The sequence below is a fragment of the Gymnoscopelus microlampas genome (genome assembly GCF_963454915.1).
Source record: "Gymnoscopelus microlampas genome assembly, chromosome: 24".
Taxonomy (NCBI): domain Eukaryota; kingdom Metazoa; phylum Chordata; class Actinopteri; order Myctophiformes; family Myctophidae; genus Gymnoscopelus; species Gymnoscopelus microlampas.
The window spans coordinates 17,385,269-17,392,768 of NC_139961.1; the positions used below are offsets into that span (position 1 = coordinate 17,385,269).

Here is a 7,500-nt window from a genome sequence, read left to right on the forward strand (position 1 = left end):
AAATTATCGTGTTACGATGACACACATCGTGTGTGTGTGTGTGTGTGTTTGTGTTTTAGTGTGTGGGTGGGGGTGGTTGATTTGTGTGTACGCTTCTGTGTGCGCGCACGCGGGTGCACGGACATGCAGATAACTGTGTGTTTGTAAGTGTACATTTGTGGATGAGAGAGTGTGTGTGTATCTCAAGTCAAATGTATTCATGTCCATTTAAAAACACCTCACGTCGACTACAGTGCTGATAGCAGGTAGCTGAAATCACAAACACAACTATCACCAACATAAACAACACACACTCAATCATATATACATTAACACGCCACACTTTTGTTGTATGCACACTACCTGTTCCTATATCTTACAATAAACGCACCAAATATCTGTCCGTCCATCTCGGGAACTTATATGGGGCCGACCGACTTCAAACTTGGCCCGAGGGTCAAGCCAGGACTCGAGGGAGTGCGGTGCCCAGCGTCAAGTCGTTTTGGATGAGTGGTGGACAAAGTACACGCATCTCTTACTTAAGTAAAAGTATCAATACTGCAATGTAGAAATACTCTGTTACCAGTAGAAGTCCGGAATTCAAAATGTACTTCAGTAAAAGTACACCAGTATTGGTATCAACATGTACTTAAAGTACCAAAAGTAAAAGTGCTCATTATGCAGAATGTCCCATTTCAAGTTTTCAAATGTATAACAATATTTTGAAAATAGCAGATCTACAAGCTCACAATGTGTCTCATTGCGACGCATTGTGAGCTTGTAGATCGGCTATTTTCATATGGCTATTTTCTTATGGCCAGACGTTTTGTATTCAGTCCTGAAGGAGTTGGGGAGCAAGTGAAGTGAACGGAGGACGGGTTTGATGCGGTCGCATTTTCGCACTCTCATCAGGATCCCCGCCCCACCCCCCAACACAACCATTATGAAATTATTGTCATTTTTGATTGCATACTAAAATGATAACGCTAGTTGTTGGATAAGAGATACATGACATAATTACAATATGAAAGTAATTTCTTTTCTTTTTTCTTTTTTTTCTTGTGGCCCCCCTAGTGGTAGTGACCGCTTATATTGCTTATAGCAGCGGCCGGCCCTGCGCAAAGTAACTAGTAAGAAATGTTTTCAAATAATTGCAGTGGACTAAAAGTACAATATTTGCCTCTGAGATGTAGTGGAGTAGAAGTAGAAGTATTTAAAATTGGAGATACACAATTGGAGTACCAGTAAATGTACTTAGTTACTTTGCACAACTCTCCAAATGTTATCGTCATAAACGATTCTGCTAACACAGGTGTATGTACGACTGGTATGTTAGTCTCTCCCATTATGAATGTGATCTAAGCTTTGCCCCCTTGGAGCTTAATATGGTTATGAATTATCTACGATTATGCACACATTTTTTTTTTTGCATTGCCTTTGTAAGATATTTTAATGTTGTATGATGATGTGCTGAATAAACAATGCCTGGCCATAGGCACAAGTCAAAAATCTGCCACAGGAGGAAGATCAAAATGCTTGTGTGTGTGTGTGTGTGTGTGTGTGTGTGTGTGTGTGTGTGTGTGTGTGTGTGTGTGTGTGTGTGTGTGTGTGTGTGTGTGTGTGTGTGTGTGTGTGTGTGTGTGTGTGTGTGTGTGTGTGCGTGCGTGCGTGCGTGCGTGCGTGCGTGCGTGCGTGTGAATATTGGAAGACTTGGAATATTTCCAATTGTCAATACTTCTACCTCTACTCCACTAAATCTCAAAGGCAACTATTGTACCTTTGCTCCACTACAAGTATTTGAACACTTGAGTTACTAGTTACTTTGTAGATTTAGATTATTATTACAAAACACACTAACTTCTTCAGCCCCATACATATTTCGGCCGTTTGAAAATAGCCGATATATACATTATACATTTTGAACTCGTGAAATGGGACATTCTGCACAATGACTACGTTTACTTTTGGTACCGAAAGTATATTTTGATGCCGATACTTTTGTACTTTTACTCGAGTACATTTTGAAAATGGCACTTCTACGTGTAACAGTGCATATCTACATTGCAGTATTGATACTTTTACTTAAGTAAAACACCTGAGTACTTCTTCCATCACCGCCTAAATGCCACCTTACAAAGAGACACAGGAGAGCATGCATTTACGGTATGAATGAATTATGTCGGTACAGTATCTGTGTGTGTGTGTGCGTGTGTGTGTGTGTGTGTGTGCGTGCACACGCGTGCAGTGCCGCACACACACACACAGCCATATATGTCAAATGGGGCATGGCCCTCCCTGCCATTTCCCCCCCCAAGTCCTGTCAAACTCTGCTCTTCTCCGAGCGGCCGTCCCCGCTAATTTAAGGCGGGACGTTTTCATTAGGCCAGCGATGGCAGGTGTGTGCACAGTGACGCCCGTCACATTTGATTACAGACGCGCCGGCGCCTGACCTGTGAGAGGAGAGGAAAAAAAGGTTAGCTTTGCTTGTCAAATTTTATTAGCCAGCAGGCACTTCCCTGGAAGACTGTGAGTGTGATGAGATGAAAGGAGAGAGAGAGAGGGGGGAGAGAGAGACATAGAGAGGGAGAGAGAGAGGCTGAGAGATGTTAAGGAGTCCTGAGAGGTTTACCTGAAGCTTAATTTCTACTCCATCGTATAGCGGTATTCAGAGGACTCCAGACTTGGACACATTTGATGACTTGAGACTCGACTTGATTAAAAAAAGACTTGCAACTTGACTTTAAAAAAAAGGCTTGCAACTTGACTTTAATGCCAATGAGACGTGACTTGACTCAACTTGTTCCCCAATGACTCTTTCCTCCACTCGACTTGAGTCCCACGGACTTGTGACTTGACTCGACTTGTTCCCCAATGACTCTTTCCTTGACTCGACTTGTTCCCCAATGACTCTTTCCTTAGCCTGCCCCGGCACGTCTGATATCTGGTCTAGAGGGGCGGATTCAAAATCTCCGGTGAAAACAACCGGCGCAAACAATTGGTTCACCAATCTGTGCGCCCGCCCCCTACTCTTTCCTTGACTCGACTTGAGCCCCAATAACTTGTTACTTGACTCGACTTGCAAAAAAATGTCTTTGTCCCACATCCGCAAAACACTAGTTGTGTTTGCCAACAAGAACTGATCTACAAGCTAACAACGCATTGCACTGTGGCACGTTGTTAGCTTGCAGATCAATTATTGACGGCAAGCCCACATTGTCATACCACAAATGTTGAATTTGTGTTAAGAAGGGTTAGGCTGAGGAGTTCTCTTACTCAAAGATAAGAGACGTCACATCATCTGCATAGGTGTTTGTTCAGCCGGTGACTCACCAGCTCACCAGAGACCATTGACACCACTAAACCCCTTGTCACGGAAATGCCTCCAGACAAGCCATGCTATACTCACTTCATCTTCTGTATTTATATAGAGACTCAGAATGTTCTCTCTAGCTCCGTTTTGCCCGGATACGACTCTGGATCATCATCCTTAATTTCGGTTCAGGGGGATGACGCTAGGAAACCTCTCGCCTCCGTTCCTCCCCCAACGCTAACGTTACGCCAGAAAAACCAAACATTTACCCAGAGCTTCTTGATGTGTGCTTCTGCACCTCGGGCGCCCGGGCAAAACGGAGGAACAAACAACGTTTCGTGTGTGTCTCTGTGTGTCTGTGTGTGTGTGTGTGTGTGTGTGTGTGTGTGTGTGTGTGTGTGTGTGTGTGTGTGTGTGTGTGTGTGTGTGTGTGTGTGTGTGTGTGTGTGTGTGTGTGTGTGTGTGTGTGTGTGTGTGTGTGTGTGTGTGCACGCACGTGCACGTGTGCTGTGTTAGATAGGGCCAGCCGTAGCCAAGGAGAGGAGTCATCAGGTTCACTGCTCTCGCACACACTCACTTTCTAATTAGTATGGCCTCACACTGTCTAGGCTCACGCCACTGGAGGACTGCAAAATGTACTCTCTCGCTCTCGCTCTCTCACTCTCTCTTTCTCTCTCTCTCTCTCTCTCTGACTCACGTCCCCCCAACCATGTCTTCAGACTCTGTAATGTCCCCTTTCACTTTTCGAGAACCCTGTCCAACTTTGTGCTGTTGTTTTACGCACGCACACACCACCCTGCCCTCCCTATACCTGATACTTCCCCTTAAAAAACCCTCTATACAGTACCTCTAACCTGAGTTGGCTCTGTACTTTTTTTGTGCTATGCACTTTTCGCCCCCTCTACACTGACTCTCTTCGCCGCGTTGCTGCATTGCTGCATTGCTGCTTGTCTGGCTGACATCTCGGAGTGGATGTCGACGAACCACCTGAAGCTCAACCTGGACAAGACCGAGCTGATGTTCATCCCGGGGAAGGGCTGTCCTCACCGAGACATGGCCATCACCATTGAGAATGCTGTGGTGACGTCAACTCGGACTGCGAAGAATCTGGGTGTGACCCTGGACGATCAACTGTCGTTCTCGGCTAACATCGCATCAGTGACACGGTCCTGCAGATTCCTCCTCTACAACATCAGGAGGATTCGCCCCTTCCTCAAGGAGAAAACAGCCCAGGTGCTCATCCAGGCTCTTGTCATCTCCCGCCTGGACTACTGCAACTCCCTCCTTGCTGGTGCTCCGGCATCAGCCATCAGACCTCTGGAGCTTGTTCAGAAAGCTGCGGCTCGTCTGGTGTTCAACCGCCCCAAGTTCTCCCACACAACTATCCTTCTCCGTTCTCTGCACTGGCTCCCCGTAGCAGCTCGCATTCAGTTTAAAACCCTGGTGCTAGCCTATAGAGCAGTGAAAGGAACAGCTCCTTCTTACCTCCGAGTTTTGGTCAATGCCCACACCCCTGCCCGACCACTCCGGTCTGCCACCTCGGGGCGACTGACTCCCTCGCCACTCAACGGTCCTTCTGGTCGATCGACACGGTCACGACTTTTTTCTGTTCTGGCCCCACAGTGGTGGAATGAACTTCCCACTGAAGTCAGGACAGCAGAGTCACTGCCCATCTTTCGCCGCAGGCTGAAAACCCACCTCTTCAGGAAACACTATCCTTCCTCTTTGCCTGGCCTACTTGTTGTTAACTAGTTGTACGAACTCTTGTTTTATTTTTGTATTGTTTTATTGGATCTTGTTTAGTCGATACACTTATTTGTTTTAGCTCGTGCTCATTTGATTTTGCCATTTTTGTCTCATCTGTTTAAGAAAGTAGGTAGCTGATATATTGCACTTTTACCTTAGCGCTAGGTATACTCTTGGTTGCTTGTTTTAGCAGGAAATGTACTTAAAACTTCTGGTGATTAGTAGTTTTCGTTCCCTACCTATGTTGAATACACTTATTGTAAGTCGCTTTGGATAAAAGCGTCTGCTAAATGACTGTAATGTAATGTGAGCTTGTAGATCGGCTTTTTTTGGGGGGCAAATGTTCCATCCGGAAATATGGATGCGGGGGTTCAAGTGGTCAACCTTTTTGGCAAGGCAGGCTGTGGAACCATCAACCTCCCTCCTCTCTACCTCCATCTGAACAGCCAGTGTGTTTCTCAATTACTACTTTTACTCAAGTACATTTTGAATTCCGGACTTTTACTTGTAACAGAGTATTTTTACGTTGCAGTATTGATACTTTTACTTAAGTAACAAATGTGAGTACTTTTTCCACCACTGCTGGGGTTCAGGTGGTTAACCATTTTGGCAAGGCAGGCTGAGGAACCATCAACCCCCTCCCTATACCCCCCCTCAGCAGCCAGTGTGTCTCTCTCCATTAATATGATCATATTTGGCGTTGTCATCGGTGATGGCGGAGGCCCCGGCGTAATGAGATAATTACACTGTTGTCTCATTTGAGGGAGAGACACACACGCTCAATCAAAATGGCAGCCGTAATTACGAGCCCAGGGATTGGCTAATGGGTTCTGCGGAGAAAGGAGGTTGTGTGTGTGTGTGTGTGTGTGTGTGTGTCGGGGGAAATGGAAAAAAAAAAACACAAATCTGCACAGTGCGCCGAGTCCATCTTCACTCTCTCTCTGTGTGTGTGTGTGTGTGTGTGTGTGTGTGTGTGTGTGTGTGTGTGTGTGTGTGTGTGTGTGTGTGTGTGTGTGTGTGTGTGTGTGTGAGGGGGTTGTCAGCAGAGATTAAGCGAGTGAGTGATAGTTGACGATAAGTGGTAAATAAATAATAAAAACAAAGGCTAATAAGTGGGGTGATGTGTACTGGTTTTGAGAGTTTCTAATGACTGGTGGGAGGCAGGCAGTGTGTTGACAACACTGGATGTTAATTCAACTCTGAGAAAGCTGGCTTCAACTATCGCTTATCTACTTGATGTGATTATTCCGTTGATGACGCTTTTGATTCGTCTAATGTTTTTTTTTGCACTTAAGCGTTATTTTATACAACAATGGTGTGCAGACATAGCAGTATTTTTTGTGAAATCGCTATTTTTACTATTGAAATTAAGCTATTTTGGTATTGAATTAAACAATGTTTTCAATTGGAAATATGTATACAAAGCTGGGTGTATTTTCTGACAATATTTTCTATATTGAAAATAGCAGATTGACAACCTGGGATTTATTCATTTATTTATATATTTTTTACATTCATTATTTGAGACGTTTTGCCTATAATGACATGCCCAAAACAAGGATAGATTATTAATTGTAAGCAGGGGTCTTCAACAGGGGGTCCGGGACCCCTAGGGGGTCCTCAGAGTTACGACAGGGGGTCCGCCAAATCTTTGTGTGAAATGATATATATATATGTTTTTTACATTAACCACTTGAACCCTAGCATCCCTTTTCTGAGGAGAACTTTAGCCAAAAATAGCAGATCTACAAGCTCACAATGCCTCGCAGCGCGAGGCGTTGTGAGCTTGTAGATCGGCTATTTTTGGCTAAGAGTTATAGGTGCGTAGAGGGAAAAAAGAGCAGCAAAAGTGTATCTGAATTTTATACGATATAGAGGGTGTCCCTGCTTAATCTCTCTCAGTGAGGGGGTCCTTGGCCTGAAAACGTTGAAGACCCCTGCATGGTATACATTACACCCGTACATTGTAGCATTGAGAGGAGTGGGAGCTAGCCAGTGGAGGCTAGTCTGTGCTACGGTATAGCGTGACTCCATACATTCTGCTGCGTTGCATCAACCTGTGCTCTGGAGAGACTGACTGCATGCGTGACCTGACAGCTTTCTGCAGTGCAGTGCATAATCTGTGTGTGTGTGTGTGTGTGTGTGTGTGTATTACTGAGGGGACCAAATGTCCCCACAGGTATAGTAGAATATGAATATTAGACGTTGTGAGGACTATTTTGCTGGTCCTCACCAGAAAAAAAAATGTTTTATGATTGAAAAAATATATATTTTTAGAGATACGTTGTATCCTCTAAAAGATTCATGTTTGAGTTAGGATAGGCTCAATGCACAGCAGCCGTATTATCACTTCCTTCACAGGTGTTACGAATGATACTAATGAAGGCTCTGTTCCATTTAGTCTAGCACAGTGGTTTCCACAACCCCCATAACTCTGAGAGTGTACAAATGGAACCAAATGGACC

The 7,500-nt window shown here is 44.7% G+C and overlaps 1 protein-coding gene across 4 annotated transcripts in view; it reads left to right on the plus strand.

Annotated features, from left to right (window-relative positions):
- The window catches only part of LOC311041079 (partitioning defective 3 homolog B-like), a 336,525-nt gene that overhangs the window by 250,195 nt on the left and 78,830 nt on the right, over window positions 1–7,500 (plus strand). The window lies entirely within an intron of this gene.